General features: G+C 43.2%; 2 long non-coding RNA genes across 3 annotated transcripts in view; one reads left to right on the plus strand and one right to left on the minus strand.

The window, feature by feature from the left end:
- The window catches only part of LOC144321145 (uncharacterized), a 30321-nt gene that overhangs the window by 7696 nt on the left and 4166 nt on the right, over window positions 1–18459 (plus strand). The window contains exon 1 of one of the 2 annotated variants that reach the window (XR_013386885.1): window positions 6327–6581. The exons of the other annotated variant lie outside the window; for it this stretch is intronic. This is a non-coding gene — a long non-coding RNA (uncharacterized LOC144321145). Of the gene's footprint in view, window positions 1–6326; window positions 6582–18459 lie in introns of those variants that run through there. 2 annotated transcript variants of the gene reach the window in all.
- LOC144321140 (uncharacterized) lies at window positions 209–3410 on the minus strand. The gene is made up of 2 exons (XR_013386879.1): window positions 2460–3410; window positions 209–2273 (listed from the first exon to the last, which is right to left on the minus strand). It is a non-coding gene; the product is annotated as an uncharacterized LOC144321140 (long non-coding RNA).

The following is an 18459-nucleotide window of genomic DNA, read 5'->3' on the forward strand; positions in this document are numbered from 1 at the left end:
GGCTCAGATTGTGATTGAGGATCCTGGGATGGAGTCCCGCATCAGGCTCCCTGCTCAGTGAGGAGTCTGCTTCTCCCTCTCCCTCTGCTGCTCCTACTTGTGCTCTCTCTTGCTTGCTCTCTCTCAAATAAAATCTTTTTTAAAAAAGAAAGAAATGGTTAAATACATAAAACATAAATTTTATCATCTCAATCATTTTTAATACGTATATATTTTAAGTTTTTATTTAAATTCCAGTTAGTTAACACACAGTGTAATATTAGTTCCATGTGTACAGTATAGTGACTCAATACCCCCATATAACAGCCAGTGCTCATCACAGGGTCATTCCTTCCTCCCCACCACATGTTGGTTTCTCTCTCTCCCTCTTTTTTCCCTTTTGCTCATTTGTTTTGTTTCTTAAATCCCACACATGAGTGAACTCATATGGTATTTGTCTTTGTCTGACTGACTCATTCTTTTTTATGGCTGAGTAATATTCCATTGTGTACACACACCACATCTTCTTTATCCATTCATTTGTCTATAGACATCTGGGCTCTTTCCATAATTTGGCTGTTGTAGATAATGATGCTATAAACACTGGGGTGCATGCATCCCTTTGAATTAGCATTTTTATATTCTTTGGGTAAACACCAAGTAGTACAGTTACTGGATCATAGGGTAATTCTATTCTTAATTTTTTGATAGAACTTCCATACTGTTTCCCACAGTGGCTGCACCAGTTTGCATTCCCATCGACAGTATAGAGGGTTCCCCTTTCCCCACATCTTTGCCATCATCTGTTGTTTCTTATGTTGATAATTTTAGCTACTATGACAGATGTGAGATGATATGTCATTGTAGTTTTGATTTGTATTTCCCTGATGATGAGCAATGTTGAGCATCTTGTCATGTGTCTGTTGGCCAAGTCGAGGTCATCTTTGGAGAAATGTCTGTTCATGTCTTCAGCCCATTTCTTGACTGCATTATTTATCTTTTGAGTGTTGAGTTGTATCCGTTCTTTATAGATTTTGGATGCTAACCCTTTATCAGATATGTCGTTTGCAAATATCTTCTCCCATTCTGCAGGTTGCCTTTTGGTTTTGTCAACTGCTCCCTTTGCTGTGAAGAAGCTTTTTATCTTGATGAAGTCCCAGTAGTTCCTTTTTGCTTCTATTTCTCTTGCCTTTGGAGACGTGTCTTGTAAGAAGTTGCTACCGCTGATGTCAAAGAGGTTGCTTCCTGTGTTCTCCTCTAGGATTTTGATGGTTTCCTGTCTCACGTGTAAGTCTTTAATCCATTTTGAATTTATTTTTGTATATGATGTAAGAAAGTGGTCCAGTTTTATTCTTCTGTGTGCCTCTGTCCTGTTTTCCCAGCATCATTTGTTGGGGAAACTTTCCTGTTTTGTCAAAGATTATTTGATTATAAAGCTGTAGTGATCAAAACAGTATGATCCTGGAACAAATATAGACCCAGAGATCAATAGGATAGAATAGAAAACCCAGAAATGAACCATCTTGACCATTTTTAAGAGCACAGTGTGGTAGTGTTAACTACATTTATGGCATTGTGCCATTTATCTCCAGAACTCTTCATCCTATAGAGCTGAAACTCTGTCCCCACTAAACACTAACTCCCCAATCCCTTCCCTGAGCTCCTAGAACCCATCCCTTTACTTTTTATGAATTTGACTGTTTTGAGTACCTCATCTAGATGAAGTCATTTAGTATTTTTCTTTTTGTGACTGGTCTTATTTCATGTAACAGAATGTTTTCAAGTTTCATCCATTTGTAGCATGAGTCAGAATTTTGTTCCTTTTTAAGACTGAATAATATTCCATTGTATGTACAGAGGTCATTGTATTTATCCATTCATCCACTTGGAGTGCTTCCAACTTTGGCTGCCATCCTCAGGGGTGTCCAAACATCCCTTCAAGTATTTGCTTCTAATTCTTCTGGGTGTATACCCCAAAATGGAATTGTTGGATCATACAGAGATTCCATGTTTAATATTTTGGGGAACCGCCATACTGGTTTCCACATGAGCTGCACCGTTTTTATTCCCATGAGCAGTGCAAATGGTCCTGATTCTCCATATCCTCACCAATACCTGGTACCTTATGGTTTGTCAATGGTAGTCATCTTAGTGGGTAGAAGGTGGCATCTCATTGTGCTTTTGGTTTGAAATCTAATGATCAGTGATATTGAGTTGCAGGTCCTGCCCTCAGTCAGGGAGAGGGGATTGTACAAAGGTGTGGAGGATTATTGGAGATCATCTTATCGCCACAGCTGCATTTGAAAATAAAGAACAGAACTACTGTAAAGTAGAAAACATCAGAATGCATCCTATGTAATCAGAAGATGTATTTTTAAATGAGAGTCTTGCTAGGAATACAAACATATCCGCATGCGGACGTGCAATAGAAATGTATTTCTTATTGTTGGTCCAGAACAAACAGCTTGAAAGCCACTGACCTGGGAGATCTTCCTGCAGACCCTGAAGAGAAGACTGTAATTAAACTGTACGTGAGCCCAGGCCCCCGCGGCTTGTTCTCCGCTCAGTGCGCTCCCATGGCAACCACTCTTCTTCATTTCTGCTCTTGCGCATGGTAGCCACCACAGCACTTGTATTTTCAAAGAACTTACATCAATCTAACCATTTCCTCCAAGATTTTTTCATCCAATAGTCTGAAACTCAACAAGCTTTGCTGGTTGGCAAGGCTGTGGGGAGTGCGCACTTGTTCTGACCTGTTTTCCTGCTCTCCAGGCTGCTGTGTGAGGTCTGCGGGGGGGGGGGGGGGGGGGGGGGGGAGGTGTTCTCATGGTGTCTGAGCTCCCCCTGCCACCGGCTGCCCTGCTTCGCGTATATGAAGGTTCAACATTAGAGGTCTCCTGTGTTATATGTCACATTCCTGATCTCCCCACTATTTTCTTAAGGGTTATGAGAAAAGAGAGGTCTGCGAAGCGTCTCCTTTGCCATCTTAAAATCTCGCTTCCCGAGGCAGCCCTGATCTCTGAAATGGGTCCCAGTGTCCCCCTCACATGGGGCATGGCCACCCGTGTGTCCTTGCCTTCCGGAGTTGTGGCCCCTTGAAGATGGAGCAGCTCAAGCTGGGCTGAGACTCCTCAAGCAACACTGGATGCTGGGTGCCAGGTTTGGGGGGTGGTGCCCCTTCCTGCTTGGGGAGCGCTCACTTCCACCTGCCTTGTCTTCTGGGCCTCACTCCCTCCTGGGCTGGGGCTGAACCTCATCCCTCCTGGTGAGGGTCTCTTCCCTCCCATCTCTCCTTCCTCCAGGGAGCACAGATGGTTTTTGTTTCTCTTTTCTTTCCATTTAGTGTCTTTATTCATAAGAATTCAGACATTTTTGCCTTTTCTCCACTTTCTTCCCAGCTTGAAGAATCACACGATGACCTGGGGGCCCCAGGAGCCCCTTCCCGCCCTCCCCCTTCTTTTTTTTTTTTTTTAAGATTTTATTTATTTATGATAGTCACAGAGAGAGAGAGAGAGAGGCAGAGACACAGGCAGAGGGAGAAGCAGGCTCCATGCACCGGGAGCCCGATGTGGGATTCGATCCCGCGTCTCCAGGATCGCGCCCTGGGCCAAAGGCAGGCGCCAAACCGCTGCGCCACCCAGGGATCCCCCCTTCTTTGTATCTTTCCCCACTCACCCCCACTCTCACCAGCATGTGATGAGCAGAGGGGTCCTGAGAGGACGCTCAGGATTTGTTCACCCACTGCTGCCTCCGCCTCATTCGAGGGAGCGTTCTGAGTGTAGACGCCCCGCCCAACCAAGCCTGGCTTCTGTTTCTTTCTCTGGCCATCACTTTTCAGAAACAATGGCTTTCAGTGTCCCTTTGTCCCGCTGTCTGTCTGAGCCTGATGACTACTTCTGCCCTTATGTTTCTCACTCTCTTGCTGTCGTAGGCAACATAGACTCTTCCCCTGCAAGTTCTAAAGATGATTTTCCAGACAATATTTCCAAGAGGTTTTTCTCTTTTCCAGAAGGGCCAGGATAGCATTCTAGCCCATGGGGGAGGCTCAGTGTACCACCCACACCCACAACTTAAAACCAGCCGTGTCCTGGGAAGGACTGTCTCTCGTGCCCAACTTGAGAAAGATGCAACATGGTGTGATTCCTTCTCCTTCTCCTCTCCTCTCGTTGTCCCATCTTCCTTACCCTTCCTCAAAGGAAAATAAAGAAGCTCCATTATGCAAAGAAATGCAACACAGAAGGGGACCGTAGGCAAGTTGGCTGGCCTTGCCTTGGGGGATAAAACAATGGTGGGTAAGACCCTCTGGGAGGAGAACCTTCTTTGGTCACCCCTCCCCTTGACGCAGAAGCGGAGGAATTGCCTGGGTCACTTTTGGGAGCAGCTGTCTCTGCATCTTGCTTGTCAACATGGTGTCAACAGGTTTTATTTGCATCTTCAGGTGACTCAGGGCTCACTCTAAAATCACAATGTGATGACCCATGGGGACAGGCACAGCCCTGCTGCAGGTCGGATCAGGGAAGACCCCGATGCTCACAAACTACCTTTCCAAAGAAAAAAACATAAAACAGAAACAAGTCTGTGGGTGTAGCCCTGTGATAACGGAGTGACAAGTGCACAGATAAATGGTTTCTCTGGAGCCGAGCCCCGCATGCCTCCACGGGGCCGAGTTGAAGAGCTGAACAACCGAACATTCACCAGCAGGAACAAGTGTGCAGGGCTGCTGATGGCGAGGACATTACGTAAGCTTTAATAATTATGCTAAGTTTTTTTTCAGTGTGTGCAAAATTAGGAAAAATTACAGGCAGACCACGGAGATATTGTGGATTTGCTTCCAGACCAGGGCAGTAAAGCAAACATTGCAATCAAGTGAGTCAAGTGAACTTTTTGGTTTCCAGGTGCATGTGAAGTTGTGTTTACAGGGTCCTGTAGCCTATGAAGTGTGTGGTGGTATGTGTCTAAAGAAACAACGCTCATGCCTTAACTAAAAATACTCTGTGTTGTAAAATGCCAACCCTCATCTGAGCTTTCAGCGAACCATGATCTTTTTGCTTGGTGGAGGGTCTTGCCTCATGTTGATCTGCTGACCCCAGAGGGTGCTGGTGGCCAAAGGCTGGGTGACTGTGGCCATTTCTGAAAATAAGACAACGCCGACGTTTGCTGCATGGATCAACTCTTCCTTTCGTGAATGATTTCTCCGTAGCCTGTGATGCTGTTTGGTAGCATTTTACCCACAATAGGACTTCTTTCAAAACTGGAGTCCCTCCTCTCAAACCCTGCAGCTGCTTTACAGCTACGTTCATGTGATATTGTAAGTCCTTTTTTGTCATTTCAACAGTCTTCATGGCATCTTCACCAGGAGTAGTTTCCATCCCGAGAACCCACTTTCTTTGCTCATCTGTAAGAAGCAGCTCCTCGTCTGTTTAAGTTTTATCCCGAGATTGGGGGCAGTTCAGTCGCATCTTCAGACCATACTTCTCATCTCGATTCTCTTGCTGTTGTTCCTACATCTGCAGTCAGGACACATTCAACATTTACGGATTAGGCTTGCCATCCTACACGCGCAGCTTGTGATGCCCCCAAAACAATTACAATGTTAACGTCAAAGATCACTGGTCGCAGGTCATCATAACAAATATAAGAACAACGAAAAACTCTGAAATCTTGTGAGAATTGCCAAAATGTGACACAGGGACATGAGGCCAGCAGATGCTGTTGGAAAAAATGGTGCCGACTGACTTGCTTGATGCAGGGTTGCCACAGACTTTCCATTTGTAAAAAGCACACCCTCTGCAAAGCGCAGGAAAGCAAAGCAGTAGAACAAGATGTTCCTGAATAAGCACAGAGTGTCATCACGATGTGATGCTGCAAAGTAAGAGCAGGTCTGCTCCGTGGCACATCTGCATTTTGTGAATTTGGGGGGATTCAAGAATGTGAGGTGACGCTCTAAGACACTCGGCAATGACTTTCAGAAACAAGATTCTAATGACTGTTTTTACTAGTACCAATTTATCAGTCGCTCTGCAAATATTTTTTGGAGTATAATAAATAAGTCAGCGCTCAACTGACAGATAAGTATGCAAATGACAGGGGACCATATGGTGGTTACAAGGCAGAATTTAACATTTTAAAGGACAAAACACTCATATTCATGTACAGCAATTAACTAGAGGACCAAGGACCATCTGTTGTGACTCACTTGTCCCCCCCACCCCCCGCCCGCCCAGATGCACACACAATCCTAAATTTCACCTTGGCTTTTCTTGGTCCCATGTTCCAAGCAGAGGAGTATCTTTTCCATAATTTTCTCATTATGTGTTAATGTGATCATAGTGTTCTTACCACGTCGCCGTATTTCCGTGTTTGGCTCCGAGATCGTGTGGTGGGTGTCTATGTGCCTCAGCCTGTTTTCGGATTTTCTTCCCCTCCGTGTTGGTTTCTCTGCTCTGGCATGGGGCCAAGGCTTTTCCCCGTCGCATTTTGCAGCATCACTCCGTCCCGCTCCGTCTCCCCGGGAGGAGGCAGGGATGGAAGGAGAACCATGCCGGCGTAGGCCCAGCTTCCCCCTGCGTGGCGCGAGAGCGTGTGTGCAGAGACACGCCGAGGTGGGTGTCCTTGCCCGTGCTCCCCGGCCAGCGGGACTCGGCCCGTTCATCTTCGGAGAACAGGTCTTAAATCACGGGCATTTATCCCTTCCTTTTCATCTCCCGATGCCCTATTATTCTCCTCAGAGGGAGACTTTGAAGCTAAAAACACTAAGTCAAAGCCAAAAGAGGTGTTGGGGGGGCGGGTGGGGAGTTCAGTGATTACCAGCACTTCTGGTCCCACATGGGAGACTGTCCATCTGGGTCATTCGGCTGAGGGGGGCTTGTGTCAAGCTCACCCAAGGAACTATGGGTTTCTTCTTCCTTTCAGCTACACGGATTCAAAACAAGTGTTCTAAGGCACCATCTTTCTGCGATCTTGTAATAAAGCACAACTGATAAACTTCCATTTATATTCCAAGAAAGGGCCCGAGCCATTCACATGTCTGGCCATAGGCATGAGAAGTCTGGGTGCTCCCCGGCTCGGGGTGATTCCAGGCTGGGGTCTCCCAGTGGCCAGCTGCCCAGCTCGCGCTCTGCCCTTGACCGTGGCGGCCGCGGCTGCCTTCCCCTAGAGCGCACCTGTCCTGACCCTCGAGGCCGCACAGCCTAAGGCAAATCCTGTTTAACCGCTTCTGGGACAAGTTTGCAGCTACTGTCTCTAAGGGATTGGCTGAGAGAGTGAAAACTCCATTGCTGAGTGATAACTCCAAGTCCAAGACCCATTATCTCCTAAACATATCTCAATCAGCTTTTCTGGGGTGCCTGGGTGGCTCAGTCAGTGAGCATCTGCCTTCGGCTCAGGTCATGATCCCTGAGTCCCTCGATCCTGTGGGATCGAGTCCCATGTCGAGGTCCCTGCTCAGCTCCGACTCTGCTTCTACTTCTGACCCTCTCCCTACTCGTGCTCTCTCTCTCTCTCTCTGAAATGAATAAATTTTTAAAAACCTTTAAATTATTTTTCCTAAGGTGCTCAAAATATCAAAGATTCATCTCGTTTGAATTTTCTTACCCTTGTTTGCAATTAAAGAAGCTAAAGTTTGAAGAGACTTTATGAGGTCCCCGCCAAAATGATTTTACCTTCTTCTTATGCAGCTTTAAACCTGCAAGACTTAGCCTGTCCAGTGAAATTTCAGATAGCATTTCCACCAATGCCTTAGGACTGGACACATGTCATTAGTGGGAGAGTTAAGATACATCCCAATGTAGGGCAGCCCTGGTGGCACAGCGGTTTAGCACCGCCTGCATCCAAGGGTGTGATCCTGGAGACCCTGGATCGAGTCCCATGTCAGGCTCTCTGCGTGGAGCCTGCTTCTCCCTCTGCATGTGTTTCTGCCCCTCTCTCTCTCTCTGCATCTCTATAAATAAATAAAATCTTAAAAAAAAAAAAAAAAGATACATCCCAATGTAGCAGGACTCTGCCCTAGGAGCGTCCCATGCACTGTGGCAGGCAGTGGCTTCCTGCTCCAGAGACACAATGACCACCAATGCCCCCTCACCCCTACCTTCATTTGCATATTTTATTTCTATTTTATTTATTTATTCATGAGAGACACAGAGAGAGGCAGAGACACAAGCAGAGGGAGAAGCAGGCTCCCTGCAGGGAGCTCGACGTGGGACTGGATCCTAAGACCCTGGGGTCACAACCTGAGACAAAGGTAGACGCTCAACCCCTGAGCCCCCAGACAACCCCATCTTATTATTTCTAATCAATCAGATGTTATTAATTTTTTTCAAAATTTTAAATGCTCATGAGAAATAATTTATTTAAGTGGAGCCTGAGATATTTTTGTCACGTGCACACACACACACACACATATTTAAATTAATGGACATTATTTTTTAGTGCAGTTTTAGGTTTACTGAAAAAATTGAACAGAGAGTTCACATATATTCCTTTTATTCCCTGCCTTCATGCCCCTGTAGTTAATATCTTGCACTTGTTACAGCTGATGAGCTGATATTGATCATTATTATTAGCTAAAGTCTATAGTTTACATTAGGGTTTGCTCTTTATATGGTACAGTTCTTTAGGTTTTACCAAATGCATAATGTCACTATTATGTATCACAGAATATGTGTCACTGTCCTAAAAATCCCTGTGCTCCACCTACTCACCCCCACCCCTAGCCCTCAGCAACCACGGATCCCTTTACCATCCCTGTAGTTTTGCCTCTTCCAGAACATCACAGACCTGGAGTCCTACTATAGGTTGCTTTTTAAGAGTGGCTTGTTCCACTTATTGATGTCCATTTAAGGTTCCTTCATGTCCTCTTAACTGGGTCTTTCACAGAGGGGATGATTTTTCTTTTTGTCATGATGAAGTCCCTCTTACCAATATTTTCCTTCACGGATCATGCGTTCGATGTCCTAAAACATATGGCCAAATCCACGTTCCCCTAGATCTTCTCCCATGGTTTGTTTTTCAAGTCTTATAATTCTGTGTTACATTTAGGTTTACAAGCCACATTGAGTTAGTTATGGTGAGGGCAGTAAGACTTTTGTCTAGATTTATTGTATTGCATGTGGATGCCCAGCATTTGTTAATAATGCTGTTCTTCCCTTTTCTCCAGGTTGCCTTTGCTCCTTTGCCCAAGGTTGGCTGAGTAGGCCTGTGTGGGTCCATTTCTGGGCTCTCTGTTCTGTTTCATTGATCTGTGTGTCTCTCTTGTCACAAACACCACACTGTCTTGATTACCACAGCTTTACGGTAAGACTTTGGAGTGAAGTCAGTCCTCTGACCTTGTTTTTCTGGGTCTTTTTGCCTTTTCACATAAACTTCAGAATCAGTTTGTAGATGACTACAAAGTAGCTTGCTGGAATTTTATTGAAAATGCACTGAACCTGTAGATTAAGTTGAGAAGAACTGACATCTTGTCAATATTGAATTTTCCTATCCATGAATATGAATTACCTTTCCATTTATTTAGATCTCCTTTGACTTCTTTCACCAGAGATTTGTAGTTTTTCTCACATAGATCTTGTGCAAACTTTGTTAGACTTATATCTAAGTATTTCTCTCTCTCTCTCTCTCTTTTTTTTTTTTTTTTTTTTTTTTTTTGGTGCTAGTGTTAATGGTGTAGTGGTCCACCACCACCCCCAGCTCTACTGAGGTAAATAGATTAAAATTGTATACATTTAAGTATACAATATGATGTTTTGACATGTTTGCATAATGAAATAATCACCATGATCAAGCTAAATCACGCATCCTAATTCACATAATTACCATTTCCTTTTCTTTTTTAAAAATGGTTTTGTGTTCTTAATTTCAAATCCCAATTGTTTCCTGTTGGTATATAGGAAACCTATTGACTCTTTTTTTTTTATTATTGACTCTTATATATCATCCTTGTATCCTGAAACCTTGCAGCTTTGTTTAATCATCCATTAGTTCCAGAAGTTTTCATTTTTGTCAATTCTCTGGAATTTTCTATATAATCATGTCATCTGTGAACAGAGACAATTTTATTTCTTCCTTCCCAATATGTGTGCCTTTTTTCTTATCTTATTGTCAACAATATATTTCCAGAGCAGCATATAACAACAGATATGATTATAGCTAACAATATGAATCCTTCATGGCAAAGTCTGTGCTGTTTGAATATAAGTTCTACATGTGTCTTCTACACATGAGTTAAAATTCTTAAAAGCTTCCAATCCATGAGCATGGAATATCTTTCCATCTTTTCGTGTCTTCGTCAATTTCTTTTAGAAGTGTTCTGTAGTTTTTAGGGTATAGATCCTTTACTTCTTTGGTTAGGTTTCGTTCTAAGTATCTTACGCTTTTGGGTACAATCATAAATGGGATTGACTCCTTAATTTCTCTTTCTTCAGTCTCATTGTTATTGTATAGAAATGCCACTGATTTCTGGGCATTGATTTTGTACCCTGCCACATTGCTGAATTGCTGTATGAGTTCTAGCAGTCTTGGGGTGGAGTCTTTTGGGTTTTTTTTTTAAGTTTTTATTTATTTATTCATGAGAGACACAGAGAGAGAGAGAGAGAGAGAGAGAGGCAGAGATGCAGGCAGAGGGAGAAGCAGGCTCCATGCAGGGAGCCTGATGTGGGACTTGATCTCGGGTGCCTCCGAAGGCAGGCACCAAACCACTGAGCCATGCAGGGATCCCTGGGTTCTCTATGTACAGTATCATGTCATCTGCAAAAAGGGGAGAGTTTGACTTCTTCTTTGCCAATTTGAATGCCTTTTATTTCCTTTTTTGTCTGATTGCTGAGGCTAGGACTTGTAGTACTGTGTTGAATAGCAGTGGTGAGAGTAGACATCCCTGTCGTTTTTCCTGATCTTAGGGGAAAGGCTCAACAGTTTTTCCCTGTTGAGAATGATATTTGCTGTGGGCTTTTTGTAGATGGCTTTTAAGATGCTGAGGAATGTTCCCTCTATCCCTACACTCTGAAGAGTTTTGATCAGGAATGGATACCGTATTTTGTCAAATGGTTTTTCTGCATCTATTGAGAGGATCATACGGTTCTTGTTTTTTCTCTTGTTGATGTGATCTATCACGTTAATTGTTTTACAAGTATTAAACCAACTTTGCATCCTGGGGATAAATCCCACTTGGTCATGGTGAATAATCTTCTTAATGTACTTTTGGATCCTATTGGCTAATATCTTGGTGAGAATTTTTGCATCTGTGTTCATCAGGGATATTGGTCTATAATTCTCCTTTTTGGTGGGGTCTTTGTCTGGTTTTGGAATTAAGGTGATGCTGGCCTCATAAAATGAGTTTGGAAGTATTCCATCCCCTTCTATCCTTCAGAACAGCTTCAGTAGAATAGGTATTGTTTCCTCTTTAAACATTTGCTAGAATTCCTCTGGGAAGCCATCTGGCCCTGGACTTTTGTGTTTTGGGAGGTTTTTGATGACTGCTTCAATTTCCTTCCTGGTTATTGGCCTGTTCAGGTTTTCTATTTCTTCCTGTTCCAGTTTTGGTAATTTGTGGTTTTCCAGAAATGCATCCATTTCTTCTAGATTGCCTAATTTATTGGTGTATAGCTGCTCATAATATGTTTTTTTTTAATTTTTTTTAATTTATTTATGATAGTCACAGAGAGAGAGAGAGAGAGAGAGAGAGAGAGAGAGAGGCAGAGACACAGGCAGAGGGAGAAGCAGGCTCCATGCACCGGGAGCCCGACGTGGGATTCGATCCTGGGTCTCCAGGATCGCGCCCTGGGCCAAAGGCAGGCACCAAACCGCTGCGCCACCCAGGGATCCCTCATAATATGTTTTTAAAATCATTTGTATTTCCTTGGTATTGCTTGTGATCTCTCCTCTTTCACTCATGATTTTATTAATTTGAGTCTTTTTTCTTTTTAATAAGGCTAGCTAATGGTTTATCTATCTTATTAATTCTTTCAAAGAACAAACTCCTGGTCTTGTTGATCTGTTCTACAGTTCCTCTGGTCTCTATTTCAATGAGTTCTGCTCGAATCTTTATTATTGCTCTTCTTCTTGTTGTTGTAGGTTTTATTTGCTGTTCTTTCTCCTGTTCCTTTAGGTGCCAAGTTAGCTTGTGTATTTGAGTTTTTTCTCATTTTTTGAGGGATGCTTGTATTGCAATGCATTTTCCTCTTAGGACTGCTTTTGCTGTATCCCAAAGATTTTGAACAGTTGTATCTTCATTTTCATTAGTTTCCGTGAATTTTTTAAATTATTCTTTAATTTCCTAGTTGACCCATTCATCTTTTAATAAGATGCTCTTTAATCTCCATGTGTTTGAGTATCTTCCAAATTTCTTCTTATAATTGAGTTCTAGTTTCAAAGCATTGTGGTTTGAAAATATGTAGGGCACAATCCCAATCTTTTGGTATTGGTTGAGACCTGATTTGTGACCCAGTATGTGGTTTATTCTGGAGAAAGTTCCATGTGCTCTTGAGAAGAATGTGTATTCGCTTGCGTACAGATGGAAAGTTCTATATATATCTATGAAATCCATCGGTCCAGTGACTTGTTTCTTTGGTGATGTTGTGCTTAGAATATCTGTCATTTGTAGAAAGTTCCATGTTAAAGTCTCCCAGTATAAGTGTAATTATTATCTAAGTATGTCTTTACTTTGGCTATTTTTTTTATTTAATTTTTTTTACTTTGGTTATTAATTGATATACTTGGCAGCTCCCACATTAGGGGCATAAATATTCATGATTGTTAGGTCTTCTTGTTGGGTAGACTCTTGAAGTATAATATAGTGTCCCTCTTCATCTCTTACTACAGTCTTTGGGATAAACTTTATCTGTTATGAGGATTGCTACCCCAGCTTTCTTTTGAGGACCATTTGAATGTTAGTAAATGGTTCTCCAACATTTTGTTTTCAGGCTGGAGGTGTCCTTAGGACTAAAATGAGTCTCTTATAGATAGCAAATAGATGGGCCTTGCTTTTTTATCCAGTCTGAAACCCTGCGTCTTTTGATGGGATCATTTAGCCCATTCACATTCAGAGTAACTATTGAAAGATATGAATTAATATTGTGAAAATGTCTATACTACCCAGGGCAATTTACATGGTCAATGCAATCCCTATCAACATACCATGGACTTTCTTCAGAGAGTTGGAACAAATAATCTTAAGATTTGTGTGGAATCAGAAAAGACCCCAAATAGCCAAGGGAATATTGAAAAAGAAAACCAGAGCCGGGGGCATCACAATGCTGGATTTCAAGTTGTACTACAAAGCTGTGATCATCAAGACAGTGTGGCACAAAAAACAGACACATACATCAATGGGACAGAATAGAGAACCCAGAAATGGGCCCTCAACTCTATGGTCAACTAATATTCGACAAAGTAGGAAAGACTATCCACTAGAAAAAGGACAGTCTCTTCAATAAATGGTGCTAGGAAAATTGGACAGCCACGTCCAGAAGAATGAAACTGGACCATTCTCTTATACCATACACAAAGATAAACTCAAAATGGATGAAAGATCTAAATGTGAGACAAGAATCCATCAAAATCCTAGAGGAGAATACAGGCAATACCCTTTTTGAACTTGGTCACAGCAACTTCTTGCAAGCTACATCTATGAAGGCAAGGGAAACAAAAGCAAAAATGGGACTTAATCAAGATAAAAAGTTTCTGCACAGCAAAAGACACAGTCAAGAAAACTACAAGATAATCTACAGAATGGGAGAAGATATTTGCAGATGACATATCAGATAAAGGGCTAGTATCCAAGATCTATAAAGAACTTATTAAACTCAACAGCAAAGAAACAAACAATCCAATCATGAAATGGGCAAAAGACATGAACAGAAATTTCACCAAAGAAGACATACACATGGCCAACAAGCACATGAGAAAATGCTCTGCATCCCTTGGCATCAGGGAAATACAAATCAAAACTACAATGAGATACCACCTTACACCAGTGAGAATGGTGAAAATTAACAGGACGGGAAACAACAAATTTTGGAGAGGATGTGAAGAAAAGGAAACCCTCTTGCGCGGTTGGTGGGAATGTGAACTATATAGCCACTCTGGAAAACTTGTGTGGAGTTGCCTCAAAGAGTTAAAAATAGAGCTACCCTATGACCCAGCAATTGCAGTGCTGGGGATTTACCCCAAAGATACAGATGCAGTGAAATGGCAGGACACCTGCACCCCAATATCTATAGCAGCAACGTCCACAATAGTCAAACTGTAGGAGGAGCCTCAGTGTCCATCGAAAGATGAATGGATAAAGAAGACCTGGTTTATGTATACAATGGAATATTACTCAGCCATTAGAAATGACATATACCCACCATTTGCTTTGACGTGGATGGAACTGGAGGGTATTATGCTGAGTGAAGTAAGTCGGTTGGAGAAGGACAAACAGTGTATGGTTTCACTCATACGGAGAATATAAAAAATAGTGAAAAGGATTAAAGGGTAAAGGAGAGGAAATGAGTGGGAAAAATCAGAGAGGGTGACAGTGCATGAGAGACTCCTAACTCTGGGAAACAAACAAGGGGTAGTGGAAGGGAGGTGGGTGGGGAGTTGGGGTGACTGGGTGGCAGGCACTGAGGAGAGCACTTGATGGGATGAGCACTGGGTGTTTTACTATATGTTGGTAAATCAAACTCCAATAAAGAAAATATACCAAAAAAATTATGGTAAAATAAAGAAACAAAATTTCCAAAAAAAAAAATTCTTAAAAGCTGGGAATTTCCTTGAATTTATATAACCCTACAGCCTATCATGCAGTCTGTTAATGGTAAGCACTCAATGAGTGTCTAGTGGGAATGAATGTAAGGAATTAAAAGAATTAGTAACTGTATATCCAACATCCTAGCAGAAAATAGAATTTACATCAGAGGGTTCAAATCCAGAGACTTGAACACAGTGGCTCTAGACCATGGCTGTCCATTAGAGTCATCTGGGAGCTTTCATATTCCCGTGCTTGGGGATGGGATCAGGCTTTACAGGCGATTCCAATGGCCAGTGAAGATTGAAAATTAGTGTAATAATGAAAAGACTACTTGTGGAAATGTAGGCAGGCTCAGGAAACCAAAACAGGGTGTCCAGACACTTATTTTATAGGCGGAGACGCAGAAGCCTGGGGAGGAGTCAGTAGCTCAAGATGATAGAGGTAGTAAGTGGCCAAATGGAGATTCAAGCCAGGGATGTCTTATTCTCTACTTCAAATAAAATAAATATTCTGCCTTCCAAAATGAATTTTTCTCTGGATCAAAATGTCACATTTGACCAAGCCTGAAGTTAAAAACACCTTCAAAGTAAGCATGAGATTCTCCTCCTCTTAAAACCAGACCAAATGGATTAAGGTCAGAGTTGTCTCTGTGTTGTCAGATGACTTATGGCCCGAAATAAAACCTGTCTAGTTTCTGTGAATAACGTAAGACATACGATGCTTTCTCCTTTCCTCCCCATTTTGCAGATACACTCGCATCTGGACTTTTCTGGAAATAAATGAAATGGAAGCCAGAATGACAGATACTAAATCTGCTGGCAGGTGCTCTGGGGAAAAGGGTGACGGGGGTGGAAAAAGAGGCTGACCTTTGATTAGAGCAAAAAGCCAGAGACGCGGATTTGCCAAGCTTGGCCTCTCCCAGCGTCGCTGGAGATAATAGATACACCCTCGCTTTCCCTCATAGCGAAGGACTTAATGCAGACATGTTTTTAACTCATCTGCTACTCATTGTTGATTAGACTATGGAATGTCTACATCTTCTGAGACTACCAGATGCCTCTTAACGTGAAGTGGTTTGGTGTAATCGTGATAGTGCTTGTCTTTAAAATCCTTTACACTTTGCATAATCCCCTCCCAACTCTTAGAGTCATCCCATTTTAGACATGTTGTGTGTCCCTGTTCTGTTCCTGCTGGGGCCTCTTCCCACTGCAGAAGGCAAGGATTTTTGGGTGAGCGCATGTCCTGCAGCTCACCGCAGTCTCCTCGCCATTGCCTGCTGATGCTTGATCTAGTTGGTTGTCTGTCTGGATGCCAGAGGCATCTGAGGGTGCATCGCCTGTCCTGCCTCCGCTAACTCCTGAGTATAGAGATGAGAGGCAGCAGACCTGTGTGTTTGCACACGTATATTTTGTTTGGGCTTTTACTGTTTTGTTTTCCATGCAGGATATTTTCTAAAAATGACCCTGAATAGCTGTACTTTTACGAGCATAGACTTATTGCCCAGTCTTTACCCTCTAGACTATGTAGTTAAACATTATATTCACAATCATAAATGAAATGATGACCCCTTATATGGAAAGTTCCAAAATGTACCTAAATTAGATAAATTGAGACAGGTTAGTATATGGGAAATGTCATGCGATTATGCAGATTAAAAACTACGGCACAGATATTACAAATGTTTGTTTAACTTTGATCAATAAATGAACCAAAATCAGATGGTTTATGATTATAAAATTACAAGCATTATAATTATAACCATTAAAACACCCTCTATGCTGATGATAAAGAAAACTGACTTTTTTCCAGTACCACTTAATTGGTGAAGGAATCAGGTTAAATATATATGCCTCCCCTGTCTCAAATTATTTGTTAAGAACAAATATCCAGGGAAGCCCGGGGGGCTCAGTGGTTTAATGCCGTCTTCAGCCCACGTCGGGCCCCCTGCGTGGAGACTGCTTCTCCCTCTGCCTGTGTCTCTGCCTCTCTTTCTGTGTCTCTCATGAATAAATAAATAAAATCTTAAAAAAAAAGAGAGAGAGAGAGAGAACTCTCAGGCACCAAGCTGAGTGCCTGCACCTCGCACTGTCCCCTGTTTGTGCCCCCTGCTTGTGCCCAGAGTCAGCGCCCAGGGTCCCAGGGGCTTTGCAGCCTGGGAGGAGACCTCTGAGAGACACCCCCCCATAGGGCTGCTGGACCTGCTGAATCTCTCCCGAGAGCAGACAGGCCAGAAGGCAGTGATGCGGCAGCCACCCCCACCTCCGCAGGTCTGGATCGGGCCCCTGGGCCTCCCTGGTCACCAGGACTCCCTGCAGGTCCTCACAGAGGCAGACAGCCAGTGGTAGCCAGCTTCACAGCAAGCGGCACTTTGCCTTTTACAGAACTAGCAGTTCCTACAGACTTTCACTTATGTCCAAAATGTAGTCCAAATGTCCTTTCCAGTTGGCTTTTGGTTTTGTTTTAACTAATGAACTTTATCATTATTTTTAGAGCAGTTTTGGGTTTGCACAGCCTGTCTTTACAGCGCCCTCTGCTTCTGCCTCCAAGCACTGTGTTCTTTCCTAACTTGCTTGGTCCCTGGCTGGGTGCTGGAGGGCTGGCGTGGGGGGGGGGGGGGGGGGTTGCTCTTCTAGCCATAAAGCAAGCTCTACTCTTCATCTGGCACCTTTTAAGACACTGCAGAAATAGCAAAGTTAAACAGAAAAGTATTTTTTACCCTATTTATCATTTAATAATATATAATAAATAACACTGGGAACTATGTCAAAGAAAAATTGAACAGAATAAAGAGAGAGAGATGGAGGGGCTCAGCTAGTCACGAAGGGCCCTTCTTTGTTCATGGGTTGTTGTTTTTTTTTAAGATTGTATTTATTTATTTATTTGAGAGAGAATGTGTGCAAGGGAGGAATAGCAGAAGGAGAAGAACAAGCAGAGTCCATGTTGAACAGAGCCTGATGCAGGGCTTGATCCCGTGACCTGAAATCATGACCTGAGCCAAAACCAAGAGTTGGCAATTTAACTAACTGAGCAACCCAGGTGCCCCCTGTTAGTTTATTTCTGAAGCCAGTGTAGGCATTTTGGGTCTGGTTGATATCAGTAAATGGAGAGACTGTGGGGACAGATCGGAGGGAACAGCATGTACGAGGGTCCTGAGGCAGAGGCCCATGACTGTGAGTGAGTGAGGCTTGGATGAAGGAGTCTGGGGGTAGCAAGGCCCCTTCAAGGGAGGCTCTGCTTTATTCTAGATGGGATGGGAAGCATGAGGTTCCATGTCATCCCCTCACTGCCTCTCCAGATCCTCACCTCTCTTTCCCTGGGTTTGTGGGTGTCCTGGGACATTTGCAAATGGGAAACCACACAAGGTTGTCATGCCTGAGCAAAGCCTTGCCCTCTGCCTCTGTTTCAGGAAAAAGCTTCTTTGCCTCCTGGTTCCCTCAGGAGCTTCCTCTACCCCACCATCTGAACTCTGATTCTCCATCATCATACAAGCCTCTTCTGTGACCTGTGGAATCCTGTCCCTTTCTTTCCGACGATGGTAAAGACTCTATTTTCTTATGCTCCCAGGAGGCAAGAGGAAATACGTTCATTCCCTTTTTCTGGAAGCAACAAAACCATCAGATTTCCAACTGGAAAGTGTGGATGTGCACATTCAGGAGCCCTCTAGAGACCCCAGGAGAGGCAGCCCACGTGGGGCAGAGGTCCGGGTGCCGTGTCATCTGGGGTGCATCTGGGATGCGTCTGAAAGGCCTGGAAGG

Source organism: Canis aureus, chromosome 1 (genome assembly GCF_053574225.1).
Source record: "Canis aureus isolate CA01 chromosome 1, VMU_Caureus_v.1.0, whole genome shotgun sequence".
NCBI lineage: Eukaryota > Metazoa > Chordata > Mammalia > Carnivora > Canidae > Canis > Canis aureus.